Genomic DNA, 23,052 nt, shown 5'->3' on the forward strand with positions numbered 1-23,052 from the left:
TAACAAGGTAAGTGTAGAATTTTATATAAATCTAAGCAATTGTTAATAAACTATGACCTGCAGTGTAAATCCATCCTGCTGCATATTTTATACAAAGAATTTGCAGGATAACAGCCAAGCCCATTCATTTTTATTTTGTGATGTTCATTTTACAATGTTCTGCTGTAAAGACAGAGTTGGTATCTGAGAGAGAAACCACATGGTCTATAAGACTTCAAATATTTAATATCTCACTCTTCACACACACAAAAAAATTACTGATTTCTGATCAGCTAGCGTTTAAAATGTGAGTGAATTACAGAAGTTCTCAGGCATGCAGACTATCAGAAATATTACGTTGGGGTACTGAAGGAAATCCCCCATACCTCTCTGTTCTTGGGTTGGACAAGCAATTCATCTTTAAAAATAATCTTTAAATACTGTGTCCCCTAAATGAAAGAAGTTGTTAAATGGTATTTAAATATGGAACCTTTAGATTGACGACAATTCTGGGATTTAGTACAGCATAGTCCATGGTTGTCATTAATGAATATTCTTATTTCTCAAAATATAAGGCTTTTCCTGAGAGAAATTATATAATAAATGATCTTTCAGTAAATTAATTTGGTTACTGTCATTTTTTAACAACCTATGAAGCTCTGCTTTTCCCAAGCAGCCCAAGAAAGATTTTATACAGAATTAAGATTATATATTACCACTAAAAGTTTTATTGTGATAAAAAGAAAATGAGAGGTAACATGAAAATGATGTAATTGTCAATAAAGGAAGTATTTTAATGAAAAATTTTGAGGTAGCAATTTTATTCTGTGAAATATGCATTTATTATAAAATATGATTTTAACATATTTCATACAATTACATAATTTATTATATTCTTATTCTATTTCACCTTGAGTATTATAGAATATTTAAACTCCCCTCTTCTTAGGCAGTTCTAGCTGTCTCACTATTAGACTATATAAAAAAAAACGCTTCTATTCTGTAAAATTAGAGAACTGTTGTTCACGGTTATTTATCCTTGTTTTAATTTTAATATTTTATTTTCACATCTGCTTTGTGCATACATCTGGCACACCACAAAATAAGTTTCTAAGCATGATATACTGAGTTATATCCTAAAGATAGCACATGGAAGTTATGTTATATGTTCTCAAAATTATCTTGAAAAAGAACTTCAAACCTCAAAAACAACAAAGTATGGATGAAGTTTTACACAGTAAAATAACTGTGTATTTTGAAATCTCTCTTATCATGAATGCATGATGGAAATTCTAAAACTCAGAGACCAGTAAACATTTTTACAAGTACTGCAATGACCACACCTGAGGAGAGAAATCAGGTACTGAAAAAGTTAACGATATAAGAAAAAAATATTTCATAATTAAAAAATAAATAAAACCTACTGCTTGAGTAGTAACAAATCAGTTCCCCCACCAGAAGTTATTTCTACATTCTTTTATAAAACTTAGCTGAACAATAACGGAGTGTATGTGTGTTGGGGGGTGTTTAATAAAGTATAATCAAATCAGGAAAAATATTTTTATAATTGTGATTTTGATATGCTTGACTAAATTTCATGAATATTGGCAGAACTGAAATAGAACCAAAATCATTTGATGTAAAATCCACTGTTATCTATCATCACTATTATTCCTTATTGTACTGTTGAATAAAATAGAGTGTACTTACTAAATTTATTTTTATTTTGTTTTGTATGATAAACAAAAAGCAACAAAATCTGTATTCATTAAATCACATTTCCTTTGCATAAAATATTCATACATTTAGTAAATGTTTATTGAATATATGCAGTATGTTAGGCTAAATGTATTGATTCCTGTCCACCTGGAGTTTTTATTACTAGTATGGAGAGAAAAAAGGAAGACAATTTAAAAAGAATAAAATAATAAATGATATTGTAAGTTAGATTGCAGTAAATGACATAGCAATGAATGGCATAGAAAGAAAAAGCAGTGTCTCAAAATAAAGAGAAATTGAGAATTCTGTTTGGTTAAAATGGAAAAATACAATCTGCCTAAAAATTTGAAGGTAGTGACTAAGCCAACTATGAAAATATCTGAGAGAATATTTTTCTAGTCTGAAGACCCATTAGAACAAAAGAAATAAGAAAGCAGCATGGTGAGCATTTCAAAGAACAAGAAAGTTACCACTGTAATTAGAACAATGAAATGAGAGAGCAATAAGGCAGTGGACTGACAAGAACACGTTGGATCTTATCAGCATGTTAAGGATGTGGTTTGCACACAGAATGAAATGGAAACCTCTGATAAATTTTGAGTGACAAACTGAATTGTGTTTTAAAAGGATTAGGCAGTGCACTTTTATTTAGGGTGGACTGTAGTGTAGTGGCTAAAGATAGAAGGAAGGAGGAGGCATCCCTGGTGGCACAGGCGGTTGAGCACAGCACTGTGAAGCTGTCCGCAGCCTCTGCAGTATGGGTCCAATCTTGGCTGGCCAGGGAGATACCCACATGGCATGGCAGACCTCTCCTGTCTCACCCGCTGCTCCCCTCAGCACTGTATTTCAGTCAATCTGCCTGTTCTGTTCCCCACTCTGTCTCTGGTGAATCCTCTTACTCTCCCACGCATCTGGCCTACACCCCGGTTGCTGTATAAATAAATAAATCTTTAAAAAACAAAAACAAAAAAAGAAGCAAGGAGGCTATTAGGAAACTATGGCTATAATCTAGAATAGAAATGGCTGTGACTTGGATGAAAATGGAAGCTATGAATGCATGGGAATGCTCCATTTCTGGATATATTTTTAAGTCAATAGTACTTATTAGTGGTTACATATGAAGGAAACTGGAGGCAAGAAGATGAAAACTCTTTGACATGATACTGAAAGGATGAAGTTTTCCATGACCTGATACAAGGAAAAAATGTGGGTGAAGTAGATTTTGGAGAAACAACATTTTTGTTCGCATTTACTTAGAGACGTCTATTACACATTCAAGTGGCAGTAGTGAGTAGATAGTTGAAAATGTGTGCCGAATTTGTTAGAATTTTGAGCTAGAGATGTGAATTTCAAAGTTCTTGGCATTAAAATATGATTTAAAGTCATTACACTACATGAGATCATCAAAAAAAAAAAAAAAAAGAGAACAACTAAGAAGGTCAAAGATGGCTCCTGGAGAATTTCTATATTAAAAAGGCAAAGAAAGATGGACAAAGGAGACTGAATTAATAAGTATAATAGAACTAAAGAGAAGGGTGATCACATGGAAACCAAATGAGTATCAAGGAGGGTGGATAATAAGCCATGTCAAATGCCTCAAAGAGGGAAATGTAAATCAAAGCACAGTAAGATACACTTTTACACTCACTATAAACAATAACAGCAACAAGAGCTGATTGGGATGTACTTCCAGGTGAGGCTGGGAGCCCATAGGTGCATTGCTAAGTCCTACAAGTTTTCGACTCAGGCCTCCGTCCCTGAGGAGCTGGTGGCTGGGCCTGGAGGCTGGGGTGCTCATCTGAGGGCTACTGAGGGTCCCTGATATAGAATAAATTACTGCAAGGCCCAAGCTGGGGCCCCAGTCTGCTGGGAGTCACCCCCAAGCTGAGTGGGATGAAATCATATTTTATTTGAGCATTACAAAAATAAAGGGGAAGTTTCTACAAATTCTATATCTGGAAGTAAATTTCTCTTCTATACCCATTAACTATGTGGAACTACTATTTCTATGGTTTGACAATTCTTTACGTTACCTGCATATATATATGAAGACTGAATCTCTCTGATTTCAAATAATATAATTGAACTCAAGGGCACATTTTGATTTCGGCAAAATCAATCATATATTTTCATTAGAGTTAAAACATATCTAGTATTCTAACATATTTTACATCAAGCAAAATGCACAACATTGTTGAGAGAAATAGCTTATATGTTGATAGACAGAATACTTAGACACAGGCTTTGATTCCAAAACAACCATTTACTTTATGGTTTCAAAGTTTTCTTATACTGAGCTGCTTCCCCTATGGAACCAGAGTATTGTGAACAATCGCCCTCCAAAAAATTTGTTGAAAAATAATCATACTTTGACTCTATGAAGGCTTTTATGAGCTACCCTGTAAAACTGGCCTTAATGATAAAAAAGCAGCAATAATTTTCAAAGGTTAATAGCCAAAGCATTGAGATTGAAGGCTTTGTACATATTTGATGCTTTCAGTTGCATTTCTTGTAAAACAGGAGGGCAAGCTCACGGCTCCCCCATTCCTCTTAGAACACTGAAATATTAATTTTGGGATCTTTTAGAAATCTTTCTTCTCTGAAAGCCAGATGTATTCCTTACAACTGAAGGAAATAGATCACACCTAGTTATCACCACAGGCACCTTGGCCTACTTGACCCTTCACTTTCTCACCTGGCTAAGCATGGCCTTGGGTTCTGGAAGCATGCCTTATACATGCTGAAACAATTTCTCAGGTCTCATAAGCAATCCGATTTTTTTTTTTTTTTTTTTTACAAAATAGTCTTCTAAGCCTTTCAATTATCTTCCAATGTCAAATTTCTATCAGCACAAAATGAGTTTTGCCAAATTCGAATGGACAGATAAAATAGACAAGAGTGCTTCCAGGGTCTCACCAGAGGTCAGATTGCAGCAAAGTATCCTCAAAACTGTGAGCATTTATTCACAATTTCTAATAGTAAATGCCTCTACTTGTCCTTAAAGGCAAAACTAAGGACAGGTATACATGGGATATATTTGATGGAATTTTCCATATACTTTTTTAAATTAAAAATGAGGGCTTCACAGTTCACTAAAAATTTGTATTGTATTAAATTTTTATTATAAATAATTCATTTATTTCCATCTGTTAGCAGCTTGGCTCAGTTGACTGAAATGATGATCCGAGATATGGCACCATTACTGCTAAGAAGACCCCAATGGGTGAAAATCTGCCTGTTCATGGTTGCTTGGGAGGTGATGTCAGGGGCTGAAGATCAGAGTGAAAATTCTACAAGGCCGGAGGGTGGAGTGGCATTTTAAGTCAGATTGCAGTTGAGAGCAAAACTTCCAACTTTGAAAATAGCTTTTAAAAGTTGATTTACTTTCCCAGTGCAAGTAGTCATAAATTTAAATCGAATACTTTAGTCACAAGTAATAAATGATTTTTGTAATAGTGATTAACTGTAGAGCCATGCTTATGATGGCTTCTTAAAATGGCACATATGAAAATTGCTCGTGGTCACTTCTCCAAGAGTTCTTTCTCCAGTAAGTAAATGTAAATTCCTAAGAAAATAAGAAAGATGGAAAGGAGAGAGAAGATGTGGAATAAAGTAAACTGTTCTGTTTTTCATTAGTTTCACTGACACAGTTTCTGTAGGACAGCTGTGATTTATTTCCGTCTCTGGAATGGATTATATGAGCTTTGGTTCATGTTATATATTGCTCAGTAAATAAAGCAGGTGACCTATTGAGGCTCATAAATTAAGTCTAGCTTGAACAAACACTTTAATTGAATTGTCTATGTTATAATACTAGTGCAATTATAGATGTAGTGACATTCACACAGCAAAATATAAGAAACTGGAAACAGATTATCAAAGAGACCATATGATGCAGGAATCACCTGACACACTTTTTTCTATTTAAGAGGAAACATTGCAGAAGTCAATTACCATTCCCTGAACACTGGCCATTTTCATGGTAATACATGCATGAGGATGATAAAAAAAATTGTCTTCATTTTTTGCTCAATAAACAGTAAACAAAATAATTTAACCCATTGCGGTTTGTACATGGTATCCCTCTCTCCACCTTGCAGCAACATTTCCTTCTGAACTCCATCCCAGGTACCAGGGTTTCATATTTATTCTTCTCTCATTTTTGATTTGTTTGACAGATAATAGTTCAAACTCCTGACATTAAAAAATAATTCTTCTCTCCCTTTAGGTTTGGCATGTAACTGTTTCAGGGAATCATAGTCCTGCAGCTATACAAGGTGGCCAGTGTAAATATTGATCAGAATATGCTACCTTTATTAATTTTGAGTTAAGTTAATTTCTAGATATGTGCAAAATGATTCAGAAACTCTGTAAAGGATAGTGGAGTAAGGGATTTTAGGGAAATTGAGTATGTCATGTCAAGATGCTTTAAATCACATTAACTATATTCCTTCTGCCTGTTCTGCTCCCCGCTCTGGCTCTGGTGAATTCTCTCACCCTCCGCGCTTCTGACTGTACCCAGTGCATGTATAAACAAAACAAACAAACAAACAAATAAAAAAAAAAAAAACATGCCTCTATTAAAAAAAAAAAAAAATCACATTAACTATATTATCTAGCAGTGTGTGTTAACTAACATGGGAGTTACCCCTAACTTCTTCTCAAGTAAAAATTTTTCATAATTCTAGCCTTCCAGTGTTTCTCATATTAGAAATGGAGAGTTAATAGCCCTGATTCCTTCTAATTGTTTATTGTATAGGAGGCTATCACATTTAAATTAAGTTACTAAGAAGAGAAATTAAATATGTATATTAAGAACTAAGCTGGAAGATTTGTTTTTCGTATATTTGCAGTTAAAGGATCAGTCAAGTCTTGAATCTTATGCTTCACTTCTTATCACCAAAAGTAAGTTAATTACTAAAATTCTTTAAAATTCTGCCTATATTCATGTACATAGGCATCTACTTAACTGAGGAAGGAAAATACAGACACATTAAGAACACATAATATTGGAAGAATAAACATTATTAAAATGGCCATCCTACCAAAAGCAATATACAGATTCAATGCTATTCCAATCAAAATCTCAATGGCATTCTTCAAAGAAATAGAACAATTATTGATGAAATTCATATGGAATCACAAAAAACCCCGAATAGCCAAAGCTCTACTGAAAAAAAAAGAAGGAAATGGAGGCATCACACTCCCAGACTTCAAACTCTACTACAAAGCCATAATCATCAAAACTGCATGGTATTGGAACAAGAACAGACATACAGACCAATGGAATTGAATAGAAAATCCAGAAATAAACCCACAGATTTATGGTCAACTAATCTTTGACAAAGGAGCAAAGACTATGCATTGGAGCAAAGAAAGTTTGTTCAATAAATGGTGCTGGGAAAACTAGGTCGCTACATGCAAAAGAATGAAGCTTGACCACTACCTCACACCATACACAAAAATCAACTCAAAATGTATTAAAGAACTAGACATAAGACCTGAAACCATAAAATACATAGAAGGAAATATAGGCGAAACACTACGGGATTTGCACATCAAAGACATCTTTACAGACACATCACCCAAAGCAGTGATAGTGAAGAGAAAGATAAACAGCTGGGACTACATCAAATTAAAGAGCTTCTGCACAGCAAAAGAGACAATAACAAAAACAAAGAGAAACCCCACCAACTGGGAGAACATTTTTGCACCCAACACTAATGATAAAGGACTGATCACAAAAATCTGCAAAGAGCTGATGAGACTCAGCAACAACAAAGAAAATAATCCAGTCAAAAAATGGGCAGAAGAGCTAAAAAGAAACTTCTCTGAAGAGGAAATGCAAATGGCCAACAGACATATGAAAAAATGTTCAACATCACTTGTAATCAGGGAAATGCAAATCAAAACTACCATGAGATACCATCTCACACCAGTGAGAATGGCACATATTAAAAAAACTAGCAACAACAAATGTTGGCGAGGATGTGGAGAAAAAGGAACTCTCCTGCACTGTTGGTGGGAGTGCAAACTGGTCCAACCACTATGGAGAGCTGTGTGGCGATTTCTGGACCTACTAAACATAGAGCTTCCATATGATCCAGCAATTCCACTCCTAGGTATTTACCCAAAGGACACAGAAACATCAATTCCAAAGAGCACCTGCACTCCTATGTTTATAGCAGCACTGTTTACAATAGCTAAGCTTTGGAAACAACCCAAATGCCCAAAAATAGATGACTGGATCAAGAAGATGTGGTACATATATACCATGGAATATTACTCAGCATTCAAAAAAGATAAACACATGCAATTTGCAGCAACATGGATGGCGCTGGAAGGGATCATGCTCAGCGAAATAAGCCAAAAAGAAAAAGAAAAATACCGGATGGTCTCACTCATAGCAGGAATCTAGAAAACTTAAATAAGGGACCAGGAAAATGAATATAAGAAAGTGAAAATCAAAATCAACAAAAAACTATGAACCAGAGACACTTTTTGGGGGGGGGGCGGGAGGGGAAGGATTGGGGTCAGAATGGGGCGTTTGCAATTGTATGGGGGAATATAAAAATAAAATTTAATATTTAAAAAAAAATTAAATTAAAAAAATAAAAAATAAAAAAAAAATAAAGAGCTTCTGCACAGCAAAAGAGACAATAACAAAAACAAAGAGAAACCCCACCAACTGGGAGAAAATTTTTGCACACAACACTAATGATAAAGGACTGATCACAAAATCTGCAAAGAGCTGATGAGACTCAACAATAACAAAGAAAATAATCCAGTCAAGAAATGGACAGAGGAGCTAAAAAGAAACTTCTCTGAAGAGGAAATGCTAATGGCCAACAGGCATATGAAAAAATGTTCAACATCACTTGCAATCAGGGAAATGCAAATCAAAACTACCATGAGATACCATCTTACACCAGTGAGAATGGCACATATTAAAAAAACTAGCAACAACAAATGTTGGCGAGGTTGTGGAGAAAAAGGAACTCTTCTGCACTGTTGGTGGGAGTGCAAACTGGTCCAACCACTATGGAGAGCTGTGTGGCGATTTCTGGACCTACTAAACATAGAGCTTCCACAGGATCCAGCAATTCCACTCCTAGGTATTTACCCAAAGAACACAGAAACATCAATTCCAAAGAACACCTGCACCCCTATGTTTATAGCAGCACTATTTACAATAGCTAAGCTTTGGAAACAGCCCAAATGCCCAAAAATAGATGACTGGATCAAGAAGATGTGGTACATATATACCATGGAATATTACTCAGCATTCAAAATGATAAACACATGCAATTTGCAGCAACATGGATGGCGCTGGAAGGGATCATGCTCAGTGAAATAAGCCAAAAAGAAAAAGAAAAATACCAGATGGTCTCACTCATAGCAGGAATCTAGAATACTTAAATAAGGGACCAGGAAAATGAATAAATATAAGAAAGTGAAAATCAAAATCAACAAAAACTATGAACCAGAGACACTTTTTGGGGGGTGGGGGGCGGGAGGGGAGGGATTGGGGTCAGAATGAGGGGATTGCAATTGTATGAGGAATATAAAAATAAAATTTATTAATTAAAAAAAAAAAGCAAAAAAAAAAAAAAAAAAAGAACACATAATATTGATGAAAGAAAACTACTATAAATATTTGTGTGTGGTACATGATATGGGCATAATTTTTCAAATTATTTGGGTAAATATCAATGAGTACAATTGGTAATCATATGGTAAAATGTTTAGTTTATAATAAGCTGCCAAACTGTCTTCCAAACTGTCAGTACCATTTTGCATTCCCTTACACACAAAAAAGAAAATTCTTATTGCTCCACATCCTTGTCAGCAGTTGGTGTTGTCAGTGTTTCAAATTTAAACAATACTAGCGTGCAGTGGTATTGCATTGTGGCCTTAATTTTCATCTACCTAGTGACATATGTTGTGAAACATCTTTTAATATACTATTTTTCCCATCTATATATATTCTTTGCTGCATCTTTAGGTGTTTTGTCTATTTTTTAAGCTGGGTTGTTTTCTCAATCTTGAGATTTAGCTGCTCTTTGTATATTTTAGATACCTGTCATTTTTCAGATATATGCGTTGTATGGATTATCTCCTAATCTTAGACTGTCTTCATTCTCTGTATATTATATTTCACAGAACAAAATGTATTTAATTTTAATGAAATTCAAGTGATCAATTTTCTTTCATGGTCATGTATCTAAAAGTCATGGTCAAACTCATGATCACCTGTACAGATGTTCTTTGTGAGAGAGAGATAAGAGATGTGTGTGTGTTTGTGTGTGAAAAAATTTTGCAGATGTAATTAAGGCAATTTATAAACTGGTCTTATGGATAAATCATCTTTGACTATAAAAGTGGGCCCAATGTAATCACATGAATTTTTAAAGGGTCATTGAATGATATTGGATAGATCCCACATGTGAGAAGGATCCAAAACATTGTTACATGACTCTGATTAGGGTCCCAGATGGAAAGACCTGAGAACAATTTACTGAATAGGGGCAAAGGCTAATCGAAAACCAGCAGGGAAATGGGCCTCTCAGCCTAACTACCAAAAGCAACTGCATTTGCCAACAACCTGAATGCATCTGGAATTGAATTCTTCTCAGAGTTGGATAATACAAGTCCAGCCAGCTGGCACCTTGATTTCAGCATTGTGAAACTGGAAGCAAAATAACCTGCTGAGCCAACCTGGACTTTTGAACTGTGGAAGTGTGAAAACCTGTTTGTGTTGTTCTAATTCAATTAATTTGTGATAATTCTTATGGCAATAATGGGATACTGATATATTTGGTGATTTTATGGTCAGGAGACATATAAACCTACAAATGTGAAACTCTAATTATATGCAAATACAACTCACATTATATAATAGACCCACATATAATACGTGAAGCGATAAATCTAAAAAATGTAGGGAATCTTTGTGAGTTTGAGTTAAGAAAATGGCATGAGTTTGGGTTAATATCATGGCATGAAAAGAACAATTCAGCTAAGATTAAAAAAAAAAAACTGACTTCACTAAAATTAAAACTATGACTATTTGGAAAGGTTTTGTTTGTTTGTTTTCAGAAAACAAAAGGACAAGGTTCATACTAAGAGAAAGTATTTGCAAGTAACTTCTGAAAAATGTCTTGTATCCAGAATATATTAGAAACTCACATTAGTCATGAAGAGTGATAGACAATCCAATACTATATGGACAAGTTATTTTCAAAGCAAGTTCATCAAACAAGACATTTGATGATAAAGTGGAAAATGAAAAGATCCTTGAAATCATTGATTGGTAGGAAACTATAATATTGTTATACATCTTAAAATAATCCTAGAAATCTGACTAAAATTAAGACTACCAAAGTGGGAGGGGAAAGTTGAGAAGAAAGCAGAGAGGGAGACTAACATACTTTGTTAAAGGACTGATAGGTGCCTTGGTGATGGGTGTGATGTGGTAACATATATTTGAAGATATGTGACTCTGTACCTTTGAATCATTCACAGTGCTGTCAATCAATGTCACCTCTATTAAAAAATACATTTCAAATTGACAGAATAAATTATTGGTTAAAATGTAAAGCAATTGAAACACACATATGCTGTGGAAATGCAAACTGGTAAAAACAATTTGAAAATCTTTTCAGATGATTCTTAAAAACTAAACATCTAATTGGTATTTCATGTAGGCTTCAGCTCATATGTTTTCCCGAGAAATGAAAGTCTATATCCATACAAAATTCTTGTGAAGGATAGTCATGGCTTTATTTTTAACAACCCAAATGTGGAAAAACCCAAATGTCCAGTAACAAATGCACAGATAGGCAGATTAATAGTATTCAAAGCAATAAAATGTAATAACTCATGATAGATGCAACAACATGAAGATTCTCAAATAAATATGGCTATTAGAAGAAGTCATACATAATGGAGTACAGATTGTGTGATTTAATTAACAGGAGTTTCTCAAAAAGAAAACTCATCTTTAATTATAGAAAGCAGATTAGTAATTTCCTGAAGGTTGGGAGGAAAATGGAAAGAGAGATTATAAAACGAACTTGAAGGCTGTTGTCAACTGAATGATGTGCTCAAAGTTAGTATGTTGGAGGCCCAAACCCAGCATCTCAGGAAGTGACTGCATTGGAAGTAGAGTATTTGCATGGGTAATGAAGTTAAAATTAGGTTACATGAGTGGTCCCTAATTCTATAACTATTGTCCTTATTCAAAGAGATGAGAACACAAACTCACAGAAAGAGAAGACCAAGAAAATACTCACAGAAGGGTGACTATCTATAGTCATGTAGAAAGAGCGTAGACCCACATATGCCATAGAAAGGGCATCCTCAGAAGAAACTGATATTGAAAAGAGGTTGACCTAAGACTTCTAGCCTCTAGAGTTCTGAGAAAATAAATTTTGCTATGTAAGCTACCCAGTTTTTGGTTCTCTGTCATGATAGCCCTTAAAAACTAATGCAAAGGGGGTAAATATGCTCAACATCTTGAGGGTGATGATGATCTCATGAATGTATCCAAATATCCAAATTTCTCAAGTTCTCTAGTTTGAGTACATGCCATTTAATTTTTATCAATTATTCCTCCATCAAACTGTTTAAAAATGTAAGCACAGTAGAGAAAATCTTTCAAGTAAATATTCATCTCTCAAATTTCACTCAACATATTAAAATTATCTTTCAAACTTTTCTATAAATACACTGATCATTTTGATGAAGCCATATGGAATATAAACTATAAGTGAAGAATAATCTCCCCCGCCCCCCCACCCCAGTAAATAACAGTTAAATACCATCAATAGGTCTGAAATGTTGTTAAATTGCCACTATGTCAGGGTTTTGTGTGCAGGAAGCGAAGCACACATTCTGGTGTCAAATAGGTGTCGTTTCAACATTTGGCTTCAGCCATACTTTTTTCGAGAAACTGAACAAATGATATTTTTCACAATTCTCATTCTTTCTAAGGGAAAAGACAAAATCCCTCATACGCACACACACACACACACACACACACAAAATTTTGAGGAACTAATTACCTATTGTTAATTGTAGTTTCTTTTCTGTTTATTCTTTCTTTTTTCTTGTACCTCTCTCTGTAACAGTCTATCATTTTTCCTTGTTCTCTATCAAGTGTCTAATGTTTATGAATACTGATTTAATTTAATTTCCTCAGAAGAGTCTCATTATATCTGCCTCTCTTCTGTTTTCTAAGCAAGGTACAAGCACATCTTTGGAAAACATCATATAAAGCATTGATTAATTAGGCCCTTAGACTTTAAAATGTCATCAAAAAAAAAAGATAAGTGATGAGAGTGATCCATTTTTAGTGTGCAATGTATGGAAAGCATTTTGGTTTATTCAATAGTAATCAACAGTCTCTGCACTGTTATTTACTGATTGCTATTACATCTTCCTAAGGGGACTAAGTTGAGATTAAGTGCCTCATAGAAAAGTTACACAGCCTGAGCCTGTCGTCATTTCATAATGAAGGTAAGTGTAGAGAGACAGTATTTTTGACATTTGTAGGAATCACATTTCTCAAAAATAACATCTTGGGTTTATTTTTTGTTCCTTTAAATTCAGATATTTCAGATTTTTTCAGATATATATTCTCACAAAATTGTGATATTGTAGGAGTGGAGCTGGTTAGTTCTCCTAGAATAAATTCATGTCTCTCTCCTGAGTTCCTGACACGCTTGTCATTTATCAGTGAGTAGACTAGACAGAGGTTACAACACCTTTTCCGTTAATATAAATGTTATCCAATGATTTTTGGGTTCACATGCTTCGTTAGCAAATATATGGTTAACTGGTTTTTTGACCAATATTTTTTATTGGAAATTTCCTCAGTTAACCTTACTTTATAAGTAAGATAAGTACCCCAAAACTATGTTTCCTTAAAGCTGTTTCACAGCAATGGTAGTTCAATAAAATGGTGAGTAAACTTCTTTACTGGCAGATGTTTCTATCCCCTCTAAGCTGCAACACCTATTTTAAATGTGGATGTCTCTTCGTGGTGATGTTTTGCTTTATATAAGTTTTTATTCAGATCTTCAAAATTTAAAAACACCAAACATTTTCAGTCTCTTCATGCAACCATGATGTATAATAAAGAATTTGAAACAGAAAAAGTTTAAACTAAAAATCAAGTTGAGGGCTGGGTCAGGGAATGTACTACATAAGCCTGAAATATTTTATATTTCTAGAAAACAAAAGCATACTTGAAGGATAAGAGAGTCAATGAAACTTTGGTCTTTATATATAATTTCACTAAACAGATAGCTTTAATTTACTTCCCTAAGATCAAAAGATTTATTTGGATTTATGAACTGGGCTTCTCCATTATCAATTAACTAGGTTTGTAAATAAAAAAAAAAAACCTCCTTTAATTAACTGAAAATGTTAGAAAATAATTAGATTTTTTTCCCTTTGTTAACAAAAAAACATATGCATTCTTGCTGTGAATGTAACTTACAGATACAAAAAGAGATCAAAAACCCCGGGTCACTCAGAGAAATGTGATGTTGATCTATAGCGTCTAGGTTCTCAGTTTGACTCTAAATAACCTCATTAATAATTTTTTTTCTTCTTTTATTAAACTTTGAATTTGCTTCATAGAAGTGATTAATTCTGAGGGTCCTATAAAATTGAGATTACAGTAAAATCTGGATGTGAATGCTATCTCTGCCATTTAATGGTTACTAATTTTCTAGTAAGTAACTTGATCCATTTAACTTACATAATATTTAAAATGAATATAATAATAGATTCAACTTCTTAAAGTATGGCTATGAGGTTGAAAATAAATGCAGCTTACGAGGTGCTTATTTTAGCACAAAGTAATTTCTAAGTAAACAGTTCTAAAAATAATTACAAGGAAATGTTGGATTAAATTGTATTTCTCTTAATTCTTATATAATTATCAAAGGATAAATATAAAAACTAGCTTAGAGATCATTTTATACTTTCATTCACTATGAATTGTAAAAATAAAAAAAAACTGTGATGATTAATTTTGTGTGTCAATTTGATTGGGTCATGATTTTCTCAGATGTTTAGTTAAATATTATTTCTGGACCTATCTATAAATGTGGTTCCTATGATTTGAGATTTGTGATTCAATCAGAGAACTCGAAGTCCTCAATGTTGGTGTGGAACATTCAATCCACTGAGGCGCTGACCAAAACAAAATGTTAAGAAAAGAACTAATTTGTTTCTTTTTCTTCCTGACTGTTTGATATAGCCACACATTTTAGAAATTAAAAAAAAAATCATGAAATTGCAAGATGTGCATGGGGCTTTTTGAGATATCTCTTCTGAGTTGAAAAAGTTTTATCTGAACAAACCTACAATCAAAAAAAGTCCCCTTTTGGATTTTCCAGGTAATATTGGGGTGTGTCAGTTGATCTACTTATTGAAAAAAATGCTAGATTTTTTGTTGGTTGGTTGGTTTTTATTGTGATATACTTCACTCTAGGATTCAGAGGTGCAGTGGGTCCTGGAACAGAGGGATCTGCATGAGCTCATGCATTGCTCCAAAAGCTGCCACTGGGCTTCATGAAGCAGAGGATCCAATGGTCCTTGAAATCTCACTTACGGATAGGGCTGCAATTTGGTGCTTTTGGCAGGTCCTGATGGTTCATAATGACTCAGATCCTCAGAAGTTTGATTCATTGTGTGCTATCCTGTGAACATAGATTTGCTCCCTTTGAAAAATTTCTCTTAAGTCTGTTACTAGCCCTTAGTAGAGATTGAATACTGAACCATGCTTGGACAACAGGTTACCATGAAACTCTTGCTGATCATCTTTTATATCACCTCAGTTAGAGCTTTCTGATAAAGAATGCCCTACTGTTGATATAATTGCCAGAAAAAGGGAAATTTCAGAATTCCATATATTAGGTATGAGTCATAACTTGTAAACAAAATTAATGAATTGTGCCTTTTTCTTTCTTTCCGTAATAAAAGACAAATTTATCGCACACTCATTCAAAAAAGATGAGAAAACTAGCTTTAATTCCACAACTCAGATAAAAAAAAAAAAAAAACTGTGAACATTTTAGATTCAAGCAAGTTTTTTTGCATATGTGTTTATTCACACTAATTTAATTTTTGGGCCAAGTTAGGAAATTTCTACAGCATCATTGGGCAAATGATTATTGCTTTCCAATTAATTATGATGGTCCTTTATGACATAGATTAGGTGTTTACAAATTCTAAAACTCATTTATATATGAGTTTATATATGCAATTTATATATGTGATTTTGGTATTTTGATTATATACATTTCTATGTTAATTATAATCAAGTTCACTTCACTATCATATAAGCCATATTTGTTACCGTATACCAGAAAATACGCTACCTTTATCTGAAAGAAATGTTGGATATGATAATGGTAAAGTATATTGAGAAGCAGTAAATGTATTTGCTATATTAACAATAATCAGAGACGTTATCATAAATTTAAATAAGTTGCTCTTTTGAGAAAACTATTTCAGCTGTCATGAAACTGAAAAATTGCTGTTCATACTCTTATTCTAAGATATAAATAGCCCTATGAAAATAACTTTTATCAGCATATTATAGTGCCAATTATAATTGAAATATATATTATCAGTGATTAGTGATATTCTGTTGATTTTCCTTTACTTCCTATATTCTTCTTCAAATTCTGTAGATGAATTGCCCTTGAGGGATTTAGAATCTTTATGATCTGACAAAAGCTTATCTCTGATAATCTATATCCCATGTGATCAACTTCATTTCTTCATTTTTTCCTTAATTCTACAATGAACTGTAAGCATTCATTATGAATGCTTCATAGGCAAAGTCATTGCTTTCCTTATGTTTCACACATGTTAAATAAACATTTACAACAGTTTTATGCATTGAAGGCTACTATTATTTCATTTTTTCATATGAAAAAGATGAGTAACTGAGATGAGAAGTAACATGCTGGAGGTCACAGTTACAAGATAAGATGGAATTGGAAAATTTCACCTGACTCAAGATCTATTGAACATCACATTCCACATCATTCTATTGGTGCTTTAAAAAAAATGCAACTTGGGGCCTCTCTGGTGGCACAAAGGGTTGGGTTGAGGCCTATGGGGCTGTCCGCAGCCAGTGCAGCACGGGTTCGATTCCTGGGGTCGGGGTGGGGTGCTGTTGGGGACGGCTGCCCACATGGCGCAGCAGACCTCTCCTGTCTCCCCCTCTGCTCCCCTCAGCAGTGTATTTCATCAGTCTGCCTGTTCTGTTCCCTGCTCTGTCTCTGGTGGATACTCTCACTCCCCCACCCCCTGCGCCCCCCACAGTTCTGGCCTGTGACCCAGCTCTTGTGTACACGGATGAATAAATCTTTAAAAAAAAAATGCAACTTTGAATCATCTGAACATGGCAACCAATTATTTCTAAAATAGCACACATAAAAATGAAAGCTAATTATCAATCTAAGCACTTCTGAAACACATTGTAAACATTATCTGAGGAAAAATAAAGCAATTTTGTACTTAGATGAAACTTTGATTTTGAAAGGGAAACACAAACATCTCAAATGCTGATAACTACTTCACCCACATTTTGGGGGGTAACAGAGTTGCTTTCTTACTGAAAGGATTGGCAGGGTAAAGAGGAAAGCCAGGTCAAGTTTCTGACAGGCAGGAACTTTATTTGTGCCCCCAGACTAGGTTCATTGATCCCCATGGAGGTCAGAGAAGTTGTGCCAGTTGTAGGGGAGAAATGTCCTTGTATAAGGTGAGGGAAGGTTTTTTTATTTGTCAGCGATTTTTGGTTGACCACTATCAGGTCCTGTTTGTGTTGGGTGGAGGCCTCTGGTTCCAGGAGCTGAGGCAACAGTAGAATTCCCTCTGCAGTTTCAAGATCCTTCCTTGCACCCACAATCTGGGGCCCTCACCAGGCCCCCTGCACCAACCTTACACTTACATCATTCTAGACTTCTACATAGACATAAAGTTATTGACACACCTACAGTTTATCTATAAATTGCTAATGAGCATATTTTAATTTGTTTGGGCATTAATTCTTTTAAATAAAAGCCAAAAAATGCTCTCTATAAAATTGATGTTCATGAAAAATAACAATGCTGACAGGAGCAGATGTTTCCATCTCATGCTTAATCCCTTCATAAGTCAATTCAAATGCTTCTGAATCCCTGAAATTCCAAAAATAATTAGTGAAAAAAGTCCTTGGAAAGGCACCCAACTCTGATAAAATCATAATCTTTCTCTTCAGATAAATCTAAGACTGGATCTGAACAGCAACTGGCAATCAGTGACACAGTCTATATTTTCATAACTGAGAATGATGTCAACTCTTTTTGTAATTAAATTTTAAAAATAGTAATTGAAAATAGCAGACATTTATTTTTTACTAATCCTTTTGTAGATTTTGGCTTAGAAAGTCAAATTAAAGGACTAAAAGTCAGCTGTTATGTTTGCAATTCCTTCAATTTACATAGTTAACATTTATTTTTAAGACAAATTCTCTGATATTTAAATCAACTTATATTCTACTCTTCATTAAGCTGCTTTTCCAGTTAAGCATTCTGACATGTTTCTCTCTGAGCAGTAGTTTGAAATCATCCCTGTACTTTATTTCACTTGATAATGTTAAATTGAAAACTTTAATAGGCTAGTACAATTGGGGAAATGCTACGTATGACTTAGAAAAGTTGAAAAAACATGCAATAAAAGTGGCTGTACATTAAAAAAATTGCATTTCATGTAAGTAAAGGTGAATGAGTTAAAATGAAAGTTATTTTCTTTTTTTTAAAGGCTGTTTTTTTCTTTTTTTAAAGATTTATTTATTTATTTATACAAGCACTGGGTACAGTCAGAAGCACAGGAGGGTGAGAGAATTCACCAGAGTCAGAGCGGGGAGCAGAACAGACAGACTGACGAAATACACTTCTGAGGGGAGCAGCGGGCATGCCAGGAAAGTTCTGTGCACCATGTAGGACCCTCACCTATGGCCAGGGATTGAACCAGCACTGCAGAGCCCACGAGCAGCTTCGCAGGCCAGCACTCAACCGCTGCGCCACTGAGGAGGCCCAAAATGAAAGTTATGTTCTTTTAAGTTTCCATTTTTATCCCACATATCAAAACCACAAAAAGCAATGAGACTATGTAAGACTATTGCTTTGTTGAGGATTGACTATTGGGAATTATATCATTTTCATGCAGATTTAATTTGACTGTCTCTTACATCAAGCATAAAGGAAAACAAACAATACAAAGCTGTCTTTTACCATAGGTAATTGTATAAATCCACTTCAATGTTAAGCCCCATTCCCTAGTCCTTAGTATACCAACATCTCAAAGGAGAACAACTCTCTCAAGACTCAGAATGAAACATACACTCTTACTCATGTCCCCAAATACAAGTATTAGCCTTGCTTTCATCTTTAATTTTATTTCTTATTGGTAATTTGAGAAGGGAGGTAAAGACTGAGAGGAGACTTATCACGGGAGACAGTCAAGGACTTTGGCCAAAGCTACATTGCATCATATTATTCCTTCAGAAAAAAACAGTCCAATACTACCAGGTTCTCATATGGCATCTTCAATTTTGTTGGAAAACAAATATTTTCATAAATTCTCATTTGTCTCCAGAACTCATTGTTCTTTGCAGTCCTAATTATGTACTATATAATGTAGGATTTAATTTAACTTAATTTCCAGGTATCTGTACACACAAAATCGCCATTTTTGTGTACATTTTAATTTCCTGAAGGAGCTATATTTTGATAATTCTGGAGATTTTATTTTGAAAGAAGTAACCTCTACCTAGTTGAATGAGAAGTGTGAAACTGCTCTCATCCAGACACATCTCTCACTCGATCAGTTTTGTCTTGGTTGTATTATTTTAACTTTTTGGACTCAGGTATTATCCTTTATATTATAGCTCTTGGATATTTTTCTTGAGAATGTCTAGTTCATCATAAGATAACACATCATCTTATGAGTTTTTATGAATTCTGCCTTTCATGCTCACTCACCCGCACACATGAAATATTGAAAAGCAGTAGAGGTTTACAGAAGTTAGGAAATGTAAAGTTGTTTTTTTTTTCCCCAGGAGGTGGCTTAATGTTATAAATAGGTTTTAAATTATTACTGTTAGTAAAATGTATATGTATATATAAGTTATGCAAAATGATGTTTTGTTATTCAAACGAACCAATGACTACTACAGCCAAGATAGTTATTAGTTATCATATCTTTTCTTCTTACCTTTTCGTTAAATTTAGGAGAATCTTGTCCGGAGCTGCCTGGAGCATGCGCCGTGTTGTGCAACACACATGCTATTAATTAGTTTTCGCTTTACCGTTTGCCTGCTGAGAAACCACAGGTGTTTCCTTTTAATCAAATGAGACTGGGAGGGACGATGGGAGGAGCTACCAGGATATAAGAAGAGAACCACGAGAAGGTCAGGAGGTTATTGCAAGAGAGGTTATTGCGAGAGGAGCAGAGAGAAGGTCAGGGAAGGTAGAAAGACAGGGAAAAGTAAAAGAAAGGAAAAGGAAAAATAAAGAAGTAAACGCTAGCGTCAAGTTGTCTCAAGCCCCTCATTTCAATCCTCAGCCCTTCTCTTTTCATGCCTACGAATCCCGCGGGTCGGGACAGAATCTGTTAAATTTGTTTCTTCAAAAATCAGGGGGAATGTGGGCTTCAAAGTTTATTTTAACAACATTGGTAGGTTGAAGATCTAGTTTCTCAAAATATGCTGAATTAGAAGACTTGTCATAAGCCCCTGTTACGTTGTAAAAGTAGAAGATTTGAGGCATGACATTCAGATTTTGTTCATGTGAATTTCTGGAATTTCATCTTGAGGTTTGTATTATAAATGACCAACTCAGGTGTTTGCTCCAAATTAAAGTTTAGAGACCACAGCATTAAAGGAAATTACAAAAAAAAAAAAAATACTGCGTTCAGAAGATTTGCACAAAATTGATTTTTAGTATTCTTCTCAAATGAGACAAATTTCTTGTAACGATTTCAGCATTTTTAAAAACGTCGTAAGTGTAGATTTAACAATTTATAGCAGTAAAAGTTCTGATCTTCATGGGTTCAGGGTATATAGGAGAAATAAACTGATAAAGATTTCTTCAGCTCTGGTGGAAGGGCAGAGAGAGGACTGTAAAGGTTCTGGAGATACAGTTGGACAAAGTTCCAATAATTGAGAAATGGAAAAAGTACCAAGTTTTAGACATTAGTGACAAACTAGATTTCGTCATTGACTCATCATTGCAGAGGCAATGGGTTCAGGCTAGTCAAAAACTGAGAATCTGGTTTCCAGACCACAGATGATAGTTTTCTCAGAATCTGTGAAAAGGAATGGAAAAAATCTCATTTCTAAGCACCAACCACTATTTACACTGATTCTAATCCTTTCAGTGAACTTTAAGCACATTCACATAATATATGCCAGAACGGAGATCTTAATCAAGTTAATAGAATGTCAAACTCTATGTTCTTTCAAAAGATATATCCTGGATAATGGAGAAATAATAGAAATCGATCACCTGACTGCTATATTCTGTTCTGCCTGTGGATCCTATTCATAAATCTGCAGTGACTCTCGTCCATGGAGAGTTTCCATGGATTCAGAGCTCTCTTAATCTCCCTGTTCACCTAGCGAAAAACCAAAAGTGCCAGATGTTTCCACCACTCATCTTTTCACATCTTTTCACCTCAAAAACATTTTCACATGAACTCCAAGTGAGCAACCTCGTCCTGTTCTCTGAGCACATCTTATATTTCCTTTTATTTACTTGCAAATGAATCCTCAACCTTGACAGGAACCAGTTCTGCTGAGTGTTTTCATGGGTGGCTATTTATTTTCTCAAATCTGTATCACTTATAGCCCAGGAGGTGAGATTAATACACTATTTTATCCACATTTATCCAAGTAGATATTTGACCTCTATTATTTCTCATAAGACCTTCTGTTATGTTCATGATTCTGCCATTTAAGCAATAAAGATAAGTGAGTCTCTCAATCTTCTTATAGCTATTCTCTACCAACATATGGGACACTTCTTATTAATTACTGAAGAAGAAGAACAGACAAGAAAAGAAGAGGGGAAAAGAGAAGGAAGAGCAGAGAGCCAGAGAGAGAGAGAGATAGAGAGAGATTATCATTTAACTTCTCTTGTTCCTTCTCTCTTCATGCTTTGTAACCTTCCTTACCATTTAAGTTCTCATAGGATAATCTGTCAAACTTCTGTCTTTTTATTGATTCAAATTGTCCATGAATTTTTTTATTGATTCCAACAATAAAGCATAGCAAAAGTCATAACTTGAACTTTATCATTTATCTTGCGTCCATTTTCAAAACAGTTGATGCAAGCACCCTTCTCTCTACACAAACTCTTATCCTTATAACCTATTTTCAATTTCTTTAGTTATTCATGCTAGCTCAGAGTAGCTTGCTTTCACTTTATCCATTCATTTTCTTTATGCCCTGTATTATTAATCTCAGATTTCTTGGTCCATCACTTCAAAATTAGCTTTCCATGAATCCAAGCTTTTTAAAGCTCTGTTATTTTGCTTCACAATTTGAACACATTTCAAATCCTGGATGAATTTAGCTTTGTTTTGTCTCCATTTCTGAACTAAGAAAGCCTGGCTGTGCTGGTAGAAGTTACACAGCAGGGAATATAGATAAGTGGACTCATAAAGTATATTGACAACAAGCCAATCTCAGTAATCCTATTATTTTTTTTTCTGCTGAAAGCACTGTCCTATAATCAACAACTCTTTAATTCTCCTTTCATCAATGCTTGTAGATAGAAATAGAAGTAATCTGATTGAAATGGACTTATTTTGCAGATGCAAAGTAGGGAGAGCTATTTTTTTTCCAATGGTTAGAGTGAAAATAGCCCAATTTCTATTCAAATGTTTACCAAATATTCCAAATAATTGAGTTTATCATTACTAAACTTTTTACTTCCTTTTCTATATCATCTTAAATTTTCCCATTCTGCTAGATAGATCTGCCCCCCCCCTTTTTTTTTTTTTTGACAAAACACTATGTACTGAGATTGTAAGGTTGATATAGTATTTCAAGAATAGAAGAACAAAGGTCTTACAAGGATAATTGTGGAAATCCTCAGATCCCTGTATGAGTATTTGACAATCTAGAAATACATTGTAGAATCCGTTATTTTATCACACATGATCTCTTAAATAAAATTAACTAGAGACTTCTGTTCTGTTATTAGACTATAGCTTGTGAGCCTTCATAGAGAAATAGAAACATAAATCAAAATAGAACTTTCAAGATAATATTGATAAAAT

Source organism: Talpa occidentalis, unplaced genomic scaffold (genome assembly GCF_014898055.3).
Source record: "Talpa occidentalis isolate TD23 unplaced genomic scaffold, MPIMG_talOcc4v2.1 talOcc4.6, whole genome shotgun sequence".
Lineage (NCBI taxonomy): Eukaryota > Metazoa > Chordata > Mammalia > Eulipotyphla > Talpidae > Talpa > Talpa occidentalis.